Genomic DNA, 17,175 nt, shown 5'->3' with positions numbered 1-17,175 from the left:
CTAGATCCAAGTCAGTATTACAAGTCTAAACAGAAGACAATTGTATTGGGATTATAATGGAATTCTTAGTTCTATCTACTTCTATGAGAGTGGATCTCAGTGATGCTGCCTGGAGAATTTTGTATAGTGTAAGCCATTTCCATTTAATGACCATCGAAACTAAGGCAAATATTTTCTTCTTTAGGACGTTATCTTTCAAAATTTCCACTGACAATTTGAAGCATAGCAATTCAATGAGGGATTATAGAAGCCATACCTTGGGATGTGTTTTTAAGTGGGTTAGAATAGGGACTCTTGCTGGTCTGTATATCTCCCTCTGTGTCCTAGGGTTATAAGTACAGAGATATTTACCTTAAGTACTGGGTTTTGGACTAGCTACATCGTAATCAGTTGGGTAACTTTAAAAATAATACAGATTTGAAGACACAAGTCCCAGGGATTCTTATTCAATTGGCCTGAAGCAAAGCTTTAGAATCAGTGTTATTTATAAGTATCTTACTCAATTTTAAGTTATGCCATGTTTGGGCAACAGTTTTTAAATCCATAAGCTACTTTACTTTTTCCTATAATGCTTTTTCATGAAAATATGAAGAAATAAAATAATAACTTCTGATGATGCCAAAATAAATGTCCCAGTGCTTTTGGCTGTTTGATTTTATCTTTTCAAAGAAAATGCTATGGTAGGAAAACAGTAGGTTGTTTAGGAAGAAACAACTCAGGCAAACTTATGTAATTTGTCAAATATGTTTTAGGTACTCTTGGGCCCTATGGTTGCATAGGTGTCTGTACCAGTCAGGATAAATTAGGTTATACTGTAGAAATGAACAGACCCCAAATCTCAGTGGCTTAATATAGCAGTTTATTTACTACACATGCCACAGATCCATATGATCAATGGCAGCTTTGCTCCACAGCATTTTCCCTGGGGCTCAGGCTGACAGAGCAGCCTCTGTCTAGGACATGGCTGGTGATTGTGGAGGAATAGCAAAGAAGGCATGGTGAGCCATATGCAGGCTCTTAAAGCTTCTGCCCAGGGAAGGTCCCACAGCCATGCCTGAATTCCATGGGGAAGAGTGTAGAATCAATCCCCCAGTAGGAGGGGATAGCAAACATTTGAAAATCAGAGTGCACCACATAATTCTCTTTAGAAAATGAACAGTGCTGATCTTAAACCAACAGAAAACAAGTATTTATTGAGTTCCTACCATGTTCCAGATACTGGGAATATAACTGTAATTGGGAAACACAAAATCCCTGAACTCTTGGGACTTTCATTGAAGGGGTGGGAGGAGGAATAAAACAAATATTTTTCTTTGAAGAAAAACAAAGCAGAATAGGAGACTAAGAGCGATGAGAGTGTTGGGAGTTCTATTTAGACAAAGTCATCAGGGAAGTGTCTTGTGAGATATTTGAGCATAAAATTGAGAGAAGAGAATGGACTCCGTTCCAAGACCTGGGGGAGGAGACTTTGAGACGATGAGAGCAGCAACTGCAAAGGACCTACAGCAGGAACGTGTGTGGCCTGACAGGCACTACGAGAAGGTCAGAGTGAATAGATGCTTGCATTTCAAAACGGAGAAATAGGAAAGAAAACAGCGGTAAGAGGTCCCAAATAAGTCCAAACTACAAGGCAAGCTCCATGAGATCTAAGGCTTAAGTACAGTCCTCTTTGACTTGATGCTCTGCCCTCCAGATCCAGGTGGGGCAAAGGTCCCACCTTCCAGACACTGGGGCAGAAGTTCCATCTTGTAGGCCCACTAGGGAAGCAGTCTTTCCCCTGAAGCTTTGGCAGGGCTGGGTGGGAACCCCAAGATGCTGGGCAACCCCACCCCCCATGGCTTTGAGCAGAGGCCGTCTGGCCTGTTGAAAGTGAGGTGATAGGCTCCCATTTTGAAACCAAGGGGGTGGCCCTGATGATCTCTGAATTGCCTTCAGGGTTATTCTTTCCTTGTCTCGAAGAACAGTGCACATTCATAATCAAATAGTTCTAGGGCTCCATCTTGAGAAATTCCGGAAGACCAACAGTCTGGTCTCCCTTCATCTTTCCCATATCCTTCCTCCTCAGTTCAGACTGGCAGTTTTCCTACTGGGGTTGCTGATGAAATCCATGGTGCACACACAAACCAATCTCTTTATCAGAGAGATGCTTGGCCCCATCCTTAGTGTTCTCTCCCAACACACTTTCTCAATTTTGCAATATGGGTAGGATGAGAATTTGTCAAATCTCTAAGTTCTGCTTCCTTTTTGCGTAACAATTCCAACTTTAAGTCATTTCTCTCTTCTCACATTTTCCTGTAAGCATTCAGAAGGAGCTAGGCCTCACCTTCAACACTTTGCTTAGAAATTATTTTAGCTAAATATTCCATTTCATTGCCTGCAAGTTCTACCTTCCACAAAACACCGGAACAGGAGCACAATTCAGTCAAGTTATTAGACACTTTATTACAAGGATCGCCTTTTTTCCAGTTTTCAATAGCATGTTCTTCATTTCTGTCTGAGACCTCATCAGAATGGCCTTTATAGGCCATATTTCTGCCACCATTCTGGTCAGGATTACTCAGGTATTCTCAAGAAAATGTGAGGCTCTCTCTAGAGCTTTCCTCTCCTGAGCTCTTACCAGAATCACCCTCAGTGGTCTGTTCATAGCAATGTAAGATTTTTCTAGCATGCATCTCTTCCAGCCTTCACTCCTTACCCAGTTCCCAAACTGCTTCCACACTTTTAGGTGTTTGTAATAGCAACACCTCACTCTCAGCATCAATTTCTCTCTTACTCCATTCAAGCTAAGACAGAATACCATAGACTGAGTGGTTTATAAACAACATAAATAAGAAATTTATTTTTCACAATTCTGGAGACTAGAAAGTTCAAGATCAAGGCACAGACAGATTCTCTGAAGAGGACCCACTTCCTGGTTCACAGGCAGCTGACTTCTTGCTGTATCCTCACAGGCTGGAGTGGGTGAGGAAACTCTCTGAGGTCTCTTTTATAAGGGGAATATTCCAATGCATGACCTACTTATCTCCCAAAGGTCCTATCTCCTAATTCCATCGCAATGGGGTTTAGGATTTCAACATATGAATTTTGGAGGGACACAAACATTCAGTCAGTCTATAGCAAGGTCATTGGTCATTTTGGCAAAAGAGGTTTAATTGACTTGTTATAAGGATTAAAAACTTGACTTGAGCAATAATGGAGGCTGAGAATTTGGAGAGCAATTACAGACTCTTAAGAGGTTTTACTTTGAGTGGGAACAGTTGGCTAGGTTTCACTGCTTCATAGTTATTTTTTTCCACTGTAATTGTACCATTTTACATGTTTTCCAGCAGTACTTTAAGAGTTCCAGTTTTTCCACATTTTTACCAACACTTGGTATGGCCAGTTTTTGTTAATTTTAGCCATTCTAATGAGTATATAGTTATATCTCATTGTGATACTTCCCTGATGACTGATGATATTATTGATCATCATTTCATGTGCTTATTAGACATTTGTATAGCTTCTTTTGTAAAGTAGCTCTTCCAATTTTCCATTTTCTTATTGGGTTTTTAGTCTTTATAATTGAGTTATAAGAGTGCTTTATGTATTCTGGTTACAAGTCTTTGTTTTGTATCTGGCTTGCCAATAGTTTCTTTGATGCTCCATGACTTGCCTTTGTGTGTTCTCATTAGTGTCTTTCAGTAAGAAAAAGTTTTCCATTTCTGAAGAGTTCCAACTTATCTATTTTTCCCTCATGCTTCATGCTTTCAGTATTCTATCTAGGAAATATCTCCCTATCCCAATATTGCAAAGATTTTCTCTTGTGCTTTTTTCTAGAAGTTTTCTCATTTTGTATATTATATTTGTGTCTGTGACCCTTTTTAGTTACATGTTAGGCATCATGTGATGTGAGGGTTGATATTCATTTTTCCCCTGTGGATAGCCATTTGATTCAGCAATGTTAGTTAAAAAAAAATTTTTTTCCCATTGAATTGCATTGGCAACGTTGCCAAAAATCAATTGAACATACAAACTTGCTTTACTAAATTTTTGGGCAGTGATTACTCGTCCTCTATTTTTTACTATATTTGAATAAGATTGGTGTGTTATTTCTTTCTTCAATGTTTTATAGAATTCACCAGTGAATTTATCTAGGCCTGGACTTTTTCTTCTTGGGAAGGTTTTGATAACAAAGTAAATTGCTTTAATACATATAGAGTTATTTATGTCATTTATTTTTTTCTTAAGTCAGTTTTGATATGTCATATTTTTTGGAAATGTATTTATTCATTTCAATATTCCTATTTTTTAGCATAAAGTTATTCATAGCATGGTCTTATTGTTCTTTAATATCTGTAGTGTTGATAACCCCTTTTTCATTACTAATATTGGTGATTTATATTATCTCTCTTTTTTTCTTGATCAGTCTAGCTAGAGTTTTGTCAATTTTGTTGATCTTTTCAAAGAGACAGTTTTTGGGTTTGCTAAGCAGTTTCTCTATTGTCCATTTTCCGTCTCATTGATTTCTGTTTTTATCTTTATTATTTCTTTCCTTCTACTTACTTGGGGTTTACTTTGCTCTCCTTTTTCTTTTTTCTTGAAGTGAAACTTACGTCTTTGCTTTTAGATCTTTCTTCTTTCTTATATAAAGCAACTTTTCCTTCTCAACACTGTTTTAGCAGCATCCCACAAATTTCGCAGTGTTGTATTTTCATTGTCATTCAATTCAAAATATTTTCTAACTATGCCTCTGATTTCATCTTTAACCTGTGACTGTTACTTAATTTCCAGATACATGGATTTTCCTAAGATATGTTATTGTTATTGATTTCTAATTTAATTCCTTTGTGGTCAGAGAATCACTTTGTATAATTTTGATCCTTTTAATTTTATAAAAACATGTTATATGGTCCCACTTATGGTCTATATCTGTCAGCGTTCTATGAGCACTTGGGGAAAAAATGTGTAGTATTCTCTAGTTTTTGAATGTAGTGTTCTATAAATTAGATCAAAACGGTTGATAGTGTTGTTCAGATCGTCTGCATCTGTACAAGGGTTTCATCTCATTGTTCTATCATTTGGTGAGAAATGGGTGTTAAAATCTCCCATACATCAGGGTTGAACCTAAGATTGTGCAGGTTCACACTGAGTATCTGAGCACGTTCCTCTCCAGCTCTCCCTTCTAGGATTCTCCTCTCACTCTCCAGCCCCTGGACACTCATTTTCCTCTGGCCAGAAATATGGGATATTTCTTGGAGTTTTAGCCACTTACAGTATTGCTGCTGCTGTAGCACTCCAAGACCAGAGCCTGCCCTGGGGGCAAAGCCACAAAAGAAAAGAGAAAAAAATGAGAAACTTAATTTTGTCTACTTTTCAGAGTCTTCAAGTTTTTTTGTATTTTGCTCAGAGTTTTTAGTCATAATCAGTGAGAGAAATGGGGCATAGGTGGATGGAGCTTTTTGTGATATGCCAATATCAAAACATACAAAAAGTTTCAGAAGTTTTACGTAGAAAAACTTTAGCCTTTTCACCAGGAATTCTGAAGTTTTGTGTTTTTTTCAATAAGGTCTTCTTTATCCCAAGAATATAAATAAATATATATATTCTATCTTGTTTCTGATTTTTTTTTTTTTTTTGGCTGTGCCATGTAGCATGTGGGATCTTAGTTCTCTAACCAGAGATCGAACCTGTGCTCCCTGCAATGGAAGTGTGGTGTCCTAACCACTGGACCACCAGGGAATTACCTAGTCTATCTTGTTTCTGTTAGCACTTTCAAAGTTCTTTTGTTTGTTCATTTGTTTCATTTTAAGCTTACTTATTAAGCCAACTAAAATTCCTTTTTTAACGTTTTAGCATGGGATGAAACAGATCTAAATTTAATTTTTTTCACTTTGAATAGATGATCAATTGTTCAAGCACCATTTATTGTATAGTACATCATTTTCACACAAGAATTTGTTTCTGGATTGTCCATTCTATTCTGTTGATCACTTTGATTATTAATTTTCCAATATCTAGCATTATTATCTAGCATTATTACTTTAATCCTTTTTTGGTCATAATGTATATTATTCTTGTTTTATACTTAACTTGTTATTCAAGTTGAATTTTCAAAAATTGTCCGAAGTAGGAATCTAATCCTTTTTTAAAGGACAGTCAATTGTCCCAACACCACTTTTTGCATACTCCATCATATACACACACAAATAAATGAATTTCTGAATTCTAGATTCCCTATACTCTTCCATTGACCTATTTATCTATCACTTTTCCAATATTTAGCAATACTGTGTTAAACCCTTTTTGATCATGATGTATATTATTGTTTTAATGAAATTCTTCACTAAAAGTGCTAATATCTCCTACAACTGTGTATGGTGACAGATGTTAACTAACCTTACTGTGGTGATCATTTTGCAATATATACAAATATTGAATCATTATATTGTATATCTGAAACTAAATAATGTTGTACGTGAATTATACCTCAATAAAAAATGCTAATATTAAATTTAGGGGTTTTGCATCTAACTTTATAAGAGAAGATCTATTGCATTCTCTTCTTTCAGTATTCTGGTTCTGATTTTGTAGAATCCACCCATAAAGTGTTCTGATCCTGGCTTTTGTCTATATTTTAGATTTTGTCTATGCTGCTGGTCTATTCTGTTTTTAACTTCTTTAAGAAATCTTATTAATGTATATTTTTTCTGGAAGAGCCAATCATTCCAATTTAAAAAATTACTTTGTATAAAAATGTTCTCTTATGTTTTAAAAAATTCTGGAATTTATACTTTTGATCTCTTTATCATTCTAATGTTTTTTTTAATTCTTGATCAGGTTACAAAAGGGCTGTTTATTGGTATTTTCAAAGAGGCAACTTTTGACCTTAAATATATGTTCTATTGTGCTTTTTTTTCTTTTTTTTTGTGGTACACGGGCCTCTCACTGTTGTGGCCTCTCCCATTGCGGAGCACAGGCTCTGGACGCGCAGGCTCAGCGGCCATGGCTCACGGGCCCAGCCGCTCCGTGGCGTGTGAGATCTTCCCGGACCGGGGCACGAACCCGTGTCCCTTGCGTTGGCAGGTGGACTCCCAACCACTGCGCCACCAGGGAAGCCCTATTGTGCTTTTAATTAATTAATTTCTATTTCTGTCTTTTGACTCCTCTTATAGTTTCTTTGGGTGTGTTTTTTCATTCTTTTTCTAGTTTTTGTTGAATATATGGTTCATTTATATTTAATTTTTACTTTATTAAATACTTTTAAGCCTAGGTTTATTATTATTATTATCATTTTGTGTGTGTTTTTAAGTTTCAAAGTGGATAGATTTTCCTGTCTTGGCTTCTCTCCTTTTTCTATCCTTTAGGAGTTTCTTTTTTTTCTTTCTTTCTTTATTTTATTTTTGGCTGTGTTGGGTCTTCATTTCTGTGCGGGAGCTTTCTCTAGTTGTGGCAAGCAGGGGCCACTCTTCATCGCGGTGCACGGGCCTCTCACTCTCACGGCCTCTATTGTTGCGGAGCACAGGCTCCAGACGCGCAGGCTCAGTAGTTGTGGCTCACGGGCCTAGTTGCTCCGCGGCATGTGGGACCTTCCCAGACCAGGGCTCGAACCCATGTCCCCTGCATTAGCAGGCAGATTCTCAACCACTGTGCCACCAGGGAAGCCCTAGGAGTTTCTTTTGTTTGTTTTGTTTTATTGCATTTTTTTGTCTACTTTATACGTATTTCTTGTCTACTTTTATTTCTGAAGTTTGTTAAAGTCTCCCAAATTAAGATACTCTTTTGTTGCTGAACTGGTCCCAGAGCATACATCCCAAAATACCTGTGGATTGCACTTTCCATAGCTTCCCATAGCCTCTGAAACCAGCTCAGAGTTCCAGAGGGAGAGAGCTAGGAAGACAATACGCAAAAGTCCTTAATGCAATGTCTGTTGCATCAGCTCTTTGCTTCCCTAGTGAGAGCCAAATCAGCAGTATTCTTGGCAAGGCAGACCCTCTCTCTGGAGGTAACTGTATTTAATTGATGAGCAAAGCAGTCTCTCTGTGTATGACATTATTTATAAGATTTCCTTGATGTGATGAAGGAAATTGGGAATTCCATGGGGAAAGTCAGTGTATACACTCTGAGCACTCATTCACTTCCATAAGATACAAATATCTGAACTGTTAAACAACCAACCAATTTTGGCAAGAGTACCTCCATTTCAGAGGAGGAAAGTCTGACTTGCAAAGAGACTGAAAATGTCATGGCTTCAGAGAAATATTTCCAAAGTAAATTAAAATTTATTATATTTCCAAGTATTCTCTTATATACTAGATAACTTTATACTAGCAATCGTCCTTGACAAAAATAAAAAAAAATGACTGTCATCACCATACTGATAATACCATTGAATACAAAGGATCTGGAGTGACTCATCCAAAGTTATACAACTAGCACGTGGTAACATCAGTATTGGAATACACATCTTAGGACAACACATGTCTATTTACTTCCACTTTATCATAGCAATCTCCTACAACCTAAAGACTCAATTTCCATGGGAAAGTTCTCCTTGGATTCCAATTCACGTAGATGATGAAATTTGCAAAATGAGGAATTCCTGTAGTTGTTGAATAGATATCAGTTGATGTTAATAGAAATGTTCCAGATGTCTTCCAGTTTCCCTTCACCCTTTCTGCCACACTTTGACTACCAGGGGACTGACTTAAGCCTTAGCATCACGAGTTCACTTGCCCTCTGAGATCTGGTAGGGTTGACCAGTGGGAGAGCCAGCAGAAGACCTGAGGAAAGAGGAGAATAAGGTTTGGACATTTATATCCATTTTCTCCCTGCAGGTTGATTTGGGCTGGCCATGTAACTTAAGATCTCAGCTCTTGTGAAGGGTCTTCTTCACTCCCTTCTTTTCTCCCCTATTCCAGTAGCAATGTCCTCCCCTTGCCTTCTCAGGCCTAGGGTGAGAGTGGTTCCTTGGTGTTCCTTACCCCAAGTACCACACCATACCTTCTGGTTTCTCTATACCCTGCTCACACCTTTGTAAAGTTGTCTTTTTAAAATGATCCACAAATTATCTGATTTAAATGTGCCAGCTGTTTCTTGCAAGGACCCTGACTGATATAGGAAACAAATTACTCTTAAAGTTTATAGTTTAAGTACAAAAAGATGGAGTAAAGAGATAAGTTTTCTAGCCAAGCCCAAAACTATTCATATACTAACATCTGATTACTACAGTTTTGGAAAGGAGTTGACTCTTTTAATACATGCTTCATTGGGGATTACACATTTTCTGGACCAAACTCATAATCAGATCCAAAGGATTTCTAATACTTTATATATAGTTAATTAAATTTAACAGTGACAGGAAAAAAAAGATAAAAGGAAACAACCCTTTCAGTTTCCAAAGCAGAGAGAAAAAACAGGGCATTGCTCCTACATCTCTCTGTTGCCATGCAAACTTCTTAGCCATACCACACTAAGACATCTCTTAGAAGAGTTAGAGTCTCCTGATTCTGATTCTTTGGCTATTTAAAGCAGGCATGGGGCACTGCAAGGGCTCACTTTCCAAAATTCAATGTAAGAAGAGAGTGGGAATGTTGATTACATGTGAACAGAGGGATTGAAACAATTTCCAGCAGGCGTCTATGTACACATGAGGATTCATACACACACACACACACACACACACACACACACACACACACACACACACACACACACACACACACACAAAGCCAGAAAGGCAAACCTGCAGAGAAAAAGGTATGATTGTCAGAATTCATTCTGGTGCTTGGGGACTAGATGGGACCAAAGGCTATTACTTTCCTTCTGAGCCAAAGCAGGGTGACATGCTGACATGTTCAGTAGTTTCTGCCAGTTGGCCACAATTTGGGTGGGTGGGAAAATATACTTCATTCCTATTCTCCTCCCTTATCCCCTGCCATGGGTTAATTTTTAATATAATGCCATAAGGAATATTATAATTCAAAAAATAAGAAAGGAATCCAGCTACATAGTTGCTTAATCAACATAGAATAGGTTTCCACTGTCAAAGTCGAGTGAAGAGTGGAGCGTTATCCTCCAGTGGATTTGTTTTTGTTGTTTGTACAAGAATAAGGCTGAATACATTTCCCTTTTTGCATTTTAATGAGAAGGGGGACTGAAAACTAAAATATTTTGGCTGCAGCCACTGAGGGGTATGAGGTGGCACAAAATAATAGCGGGTTGTTCATACTAACAATTTTCAGTTTTGAAACAGTCCCTCTTGTCAGTCAAGGTAATGAGATAAAGTGGCCTACTAGAAATTTAAGTTATAAAATTTGTGTCCTTGAACAATTATTGCAGGTTTCTAGTCTCTTGTCTCTGTTTTTACCAGTGTAATAGATATTTCTTTGGACAACAACTTAGGGGTACAGTTATGGCACAAATTAATAATAAAATAATTTGTGCATCAGTCCTTCTAGGTTTGGAACAAGGGAGATGCGAGTAAGCACTTAGAAATGAAAATGATTGTCAAAATTAACTTTTGTTTCCTAATTTCTCAAAGTGAGGATAAATAACTATACTTGAAGTGAAAGTTGATATATTGAGAACTGTAGGATTAAGCGTATTATTTAAAGCTGTAACTGCAATTGCTTTTTGAATTCAAAATAGTCTATTTTTTTCAAACGTCGAAGAAGAAGATGGCAAAGGAAGAAGATGTAAGACATTAAAAGCAGGAAAGATCATTGGTATGACAAAAAAATCTAATATATTAGCCCCATGATAAAAGTAAATGGCATAATGATCTACTAAATAAACAAAATGTTGGGAGAAAATGTTAACTGTTATCAAGCAGAGGTGAATGCAAGCTGATGCAACCTACTTAATGATGTAGGTTAAAATTTACAGAGAAGTTATAATTATTCCTTATAAGTAAAAATATGAATAATATATAAAATTACTGAAGATAAATGATATATTTACAAAAACACAATAATAGTGAAAGGCAACACATCGGTTTCTACACTTTATGGATAAAAAAGACAAAATTTAAATACAGAAGATTTGAATAGCAATATGTGTAACAGTATTTAATAGATGTGTAGATGTCAAATATCAAACCCTAGAAACAAAGAAATGCATCATTTTTTCAAGGACCCATAGATATTCACAGATATTTATCATACTGTTTGAAACAAAAAAATAAACCCCAAAGTAGAAATACTATAAGCAACATTCTGTGACAAAAAATGCATTCAGTGCTAGAAACAAATAGGAAAATCAGAAAAAAAAAAATTTTTTTTGTAAAATAGTTCTCAGGTTAAGTAAACAATAACATCACAGTTACAGAATATCTGAAAAATAACAGTGAGGGAAAAAATTTTAAACCATATACATTTATATTACTAAAAAAGAAAAAGAATGGAAATAAGTGAATAAGGTGCCAGTTTAGCTAGAAAAATGAATCTAAAATAAACTTTAGAAAAACATAAGGAAAAAATTTTTTTAAATGAGGAGCAAAATTCCATAATGAGAAAAGTGATAGAAATTATAAATTAATTCAAAACTTGGTTCTGGAGGGAGGGAGGATCAAGTACAATTAAATCATCTACCAATACTAAGTATGAGTTAGTTATAAGAGAGAGAAAAAACATGAATTCATAAAATATGCAATGAAAAGGAGAGATGACTACAGATAATGAGAAAATCATCGTAAGAAAATGTTTTGCACAATTTTATACTAATAACTTTTAAAACTTCATTTTTTTTCTCAAGAAGAAATAGACTACAAATTGTGCAAGAAATTGTGAATGTTGTTAAAGTTTTCCAAAATGCTTCTGACACAGAAGGTATCTTTGGAAATTATTTTCATTCTTCCAAGAGCCAGATTACTCCAACGTGATTTGAATTTGTTCCAGAGCAACACAAAATAAGGAATTGTCTTCATATTCTTTTATGACACTAGCATATGTGTGACAGTAACATTGAACAGATTCTCTTCTCTATCTCTCTCTCTTCCCTCTGTCTCTTCCCCTCTCTCTTTCCTCACAAAAGCTGTGAATGGTATATTAGCAGAGAGAATTTAGCAGTACATCAAAAGAGTAATACAATATAACTGAGTGAGATTAACTCCAAGAATGTATCCAATTCAGGACTGGCAAATACATTGATTTCTTTCAATCAGTCAAATCACAATAGATGCTAAAAATATTTGATTAAATTCAGGACCTATTCCTGACTTTAAAATATTGTTTTAAGTCTCCCAAAAACTATAAATAAGAAGATATTCTTTACGTAATAATAATAATCCAAATTTGGCAAAAAAGATAAGTAGAGTATTGAAAATAGTAATAAAAACATAAAATAAAAAATATATTTGAATAAACTGATCAAGAAATATTTTGCAGGTATAGAAAAGAAAAATAAAATATTCTAAAGGACACTAAATTATAATTTAATAAATGAAAATAGGTGCCATGTTTTTGGTTACCAATACTTAATATTTTACTATTATTTTATTCACTTTCCTCAAAATAATAATATTCATGTATTTTTATTCAATATTGAAATACTATTTCTTTTTTTCTTTTTTTTTAATATCTTTATTGTGTTAGCTTCTGCTGTACAACAAAGGGAATCAGCTATATGTATACATATATCCCCATATCCCCTTCCTCTTGCGACTCCCTCCCACCCTCCCTATCCTACCCCTCTAGGTGGTCACAAAGCACCGAGCTGATCTCCCTGTGCTATGTGGCTGCTTCCAATTAACTGTCTATTTTACATTTGGTAGTGTATATATGTCCATGCCACTCTCTCACTTCGTCCCTGCTTACCCTTCCCCCTCCCCGTGTCCTCAAGTCCATTATCTATGTCTGCATCTTTTTTTTTGGGGGGGGGGTACGCGGGCCTCTCACTGCTGTGGCCTCTCCCGTTGCGGAGCACAGGCTCTGGATGCACAGGCTCAGCGGCCATGGCTCATGAGCCTAGCCACTCCACGGCATGTGGGATCTTCCCAGACCGGGGCACGAACCCGTGTCCCCTGCATCGACAGGAGGACTCTCAACCACTGCACCACCAGGGAAGTCCTATGTCTGCGTCTTTATTCCTGTCCTGACCCTAGGTTCTTCAGAACCTTTTTTTTTTTTTTTTTAGATTCCATATATATGTGTTAGCATACGGTTTTTGTTTTTCTCTTTCTGACTTTTGAAGTACTATTTCTTTAGAAGCTTTTGAACTATTCTAAAATTAATTTAAAAAATAGATAAATAAAAAGCTAAGACAATTTGGAAGGATCAAAAAAAGAATTGTAAGAATACTTATCCTACTAGATATTAAAATTTATGAATTACAGTATCTAACACAAAACTGCTACAGGAGGCAGAAACAGTCTGAAATGAAACATAATAAAGCAGCCAGAAATAGACCCAAGGATATGTGGTAATTAAATATATGATAAAGATGGCATTTCATATTGGTGAGATGATGAATAGAATATCTGGTATATAACATTGGGATTACTGGCTAGACATTTGGGGAAAAGAAAGCTGAATCCCTTATGGTAAAATAACTTCTAGGTGGATCAAAGATTTAAATGTATATTAAAAAAGATAAAGAATGGAAAGAAACCAGAAACTACTAGAAGAAAATATGGGTGAGTAATTTTATAGTCTTAGAATGCAACAATCTTTCTAAGCAATATAAGTAATAAAAGATCCATAATTAAATTTTGATAAATTTGGTTACATAATAATGTAAAATTTCTCCACCATGAAAAGTCTTTAAGTTAAATCAAAAACAAAATACGACCTGGGAAATATATGAGAAAGAGTTAATACACTTAATATATAAAAAGCTCTAGCATATCAATGAGGCAGTCAAACACTGTAACAGAATATGGGTAAAAATGTAATAGGTGGTTCACAAAAGGAGAAATGCAAGGGCTGACAAATGTGTGGAAAATAGTCACCCTCACTAGTAGAGAAATGGAAAAGAAATTACATATATTATTTTTTGCTCATGAAATTAGCAGATGTTTATGTGACTGTAGGGAACACTGAATTGTCCAGGTCTTATTGGTGTAAATGTAATTCTACAGATTTCTCTAAAGCAGTGTAGGAGTGTGTATAATATCCTAAATTAGGTACCTTTGGCCTAAGAACTCTACTTCTAGAAATTTATCCCAAGGAGATCATTGTGTAGGTTAAATTAGTATATATGAGGTTTTTCTTTAATGTGTATAAACAATCTGTAAATGTCTCTCAATATGACACTGATTCAATAAATTATAGTACAAATTATATAACATCATATATCCAATAAAATAACAATATAGATCTGAATTTAATTATTCAGAAATATGTTAATGACATTTTTTTGGGTTGAGAATAGCAGGTTAAAAATAATAGGTAAAGAATAAACTGAAAATGAAATTATAAATAATAAGATCCATCTATGCAGATGTATGCATAGAAGTATACAAACATGTATTAGTTATATTTCCCTTGAATACAAGTGACAGAATCTCAGTCAAATCTAATTTAAGCAATCCAATCTATTTTTGGCTCAGATAGCTGAAAAGTATAGAGTCCTGGTTTGCTTCTAGGCACATCTTTTTCAGGGCTTCAGACAGGGTCATCAGGAAGAGCCAGTTTTTCCCTCTTTCCACATTTCTGCCCTTCCTCCTCTGTGGTGGTTTTATCTTCAGAACAATATCTCCCCTCATGGTGACAAGGAGGCTGCCACAGTTTTTGCCTCTCCTCCTCTCCATATCAGCACTGGCATGAAAGAAAGTCTTCTAATTACTCAGTTGAAAGCTCTAGGTTCATTGGGCCTGGCTGGTTAACTTAGGATGCATGCTTATACCCAAACCAACACTGTGATCTACAGAACGTGAGGTTCTAATTGGCCTAGGCCTGTGTGCTCTGTCACACGTTCCATCATATCTCCACCATGTCCATAGGTGATATAGGATAATACCTATAGCATGGGGCCTAAGAGTCAGATGGGTCAGGAGGAGAAAGGAGGAATCTCAGTTAAAGAAAACTGGTGGGATAATTATCTGGAGATGGGTAAGTGGATGCTGGGCCACTGAAAGAACAAAAGAAGTTTCTCCCTTCATGATGATGTTTCTGAACACTACTACTTTTTTGTATTATTTGAGAATTTACAATTTTTAGTTAGCAAAATTATGAGAGACTATTAGCATGCATTCTTTTTATATTTAGATAAACAATAAATCTATTTTCAATATAAATAAAATACACAGTTTTTTTATATTTAGATAAACAATAAATCTATTTTCAATATAAATAAAATACACAGATATTTGTTTTTCTTGTTCATGCTATTTTTGCTTTTTTGTGTTTCTGACTTGTCTTTCACTTATTTTTCTTTCCAATAAATCTATCAGTATTACTCCTTTCTATTATCTTTCATAGCTGTTATTCAGTCTTCCAAAGTCACAGGCAAAACAATCCATGCAAAAAGGGAAGGTATTTATCCTAGGAAGTATCTCAGAGAAAAAAGTGGAAAAGTAAAGAAATAGGTGGTGGCTCCTGAATGTTTGAAGAGGGTATTAGGGACCTCATTTTGAAGTTGTTTTTGCAGAGCAAACATGATTTTTACTTTGCTTGCAAGTTTATATGTGGTGCTGGAGGAAAGGAAGGCTTTCTATAAGCCTACTTGATAAGCCTTTGGTGAATGGTTAGTTCAGATCAGTGCTTCAAAACCTTTGTGTACATGTGAGTCATCTAGGGATCCATTAAAATGGAGATTCCAATCCAGTATGACCATGCTGGGGCCCACAGTTCTTCATTTCTCACAAGCTCCCAGGTGATGTTAATGCTACAAGTCTATGCGCCATTCTTTGAAAAGGAAAGATTTGGATAATATTTTCTACCTATTAAGTAAAAACTTAAGCCAGCCATATTCTGCATGCTTTTCCTTAAGATTAGAAATATGTTAAAATATACTTTTATCTATTCCGGGTTTATTTGTACATGCTACTATATTTCTATTTAAGGCTACATTTTAAAAAATCAACAGAATTTGATTTTATTGTTTTGGCCAAAAAGTTCGTTCGGGTTTTCCCAAAGGATTTTACAGAAAAACCCACACGAATTGTTGGACAACCCAATACGTTACCTCATGTTAAAAGAAGGTAAATACTTTCATTCTTGCTCCCACTTTCTAGTATAAAATCCCATATCTGTTTTTACATTAACTCCCTAAGAAAAAAATGTTTTCTTGCCATCTTAAATGCTATTTTTCTTGTTCTGAAACCAAAGATTACTCAATTCAACTTTGAATTACATTGTGATTATGGAAAATCCTTTACTGTTTGAGCATTCTACAATGTGCCCTGTCAAGGGCAAACTCAAGAGCTGTGGGTTTCTACTTTACTGCTGCCAACTAGCATGATTTGCAAGGCAGAAGGAGCAAGGTGCAAAGAACTTCTCCTGGAGAAAAATTGTCTTAAAGTTAGATTCCCGCTTGTGCAGAATGCTGGTTACTGCTCTTCACTGTGGGGTCCATGTGAACTTGGGCAGCAGACAGAGCCCAGCCCTAGTTTCAACACCAATAAGGACTGAAGGCCCAAGCGGTTTAACCTGTCAGAGGCCAAATTTTGTGGGTGTGTATGAATTCACTTTGGGTTACCAACATGTTTAATGATTTTTAACGATGTATATGTTTTTAAACTTCACATACCCTCTCCAACTCCAGGCCCTTTGCCAGTTCCTCTTGGCTCTGCTTAGATGCATGGAATCTGGGAATCAAGATCAAGGGAGGGAGTCTGCTTTACTCAAGAGGGATGTGTGTGCGTGTAAAACAGAAACACCCCTCTCCATGTCTCCATTGGTTTGTGTGCCTTTCTTTAGCTTGCCCCAGGAGCCATACTTGCTTTGGGGACTCTAATAAGCAATTCCAAATGGTAACTCTGCTGTAATTTTCACTTCTGTGTAAGCATCTCACTTGTCTTTGAGTTCCTGGCCCTGTTTCTGAATATGGCTTTCATGATGGGTGAGCTATGATTCTATCTCCCTTAGCCCCTTGTTGCTATCCTGACTGCAAACACAGGTTACCTTACCTTTTGGGAGTTTATTTGGACTTTCAGACTGTACTCAGGGCTTACAACTACCTATGATCTTCTCTGACTCCTACTGAGGCCCACTGGCTAGGAGTTTTTCTCATTCGTACTTCTCTGGCTATGATTTTGTG

Source organism: Leucopleurus acutus, assembly GCF_964270905.1.
Source record: "Leucopleurus acutus genome assembly, chromosome: 3".
Lineage (NCBI taxonomy): Eukaryota > Metazoa > Chordata > Mammalia > Artiodactyla > Delphinidae > Leucopleurus > Leucopleurus acutus.
Note: the sequence above shows the minus strand (reverse complement) of the source record.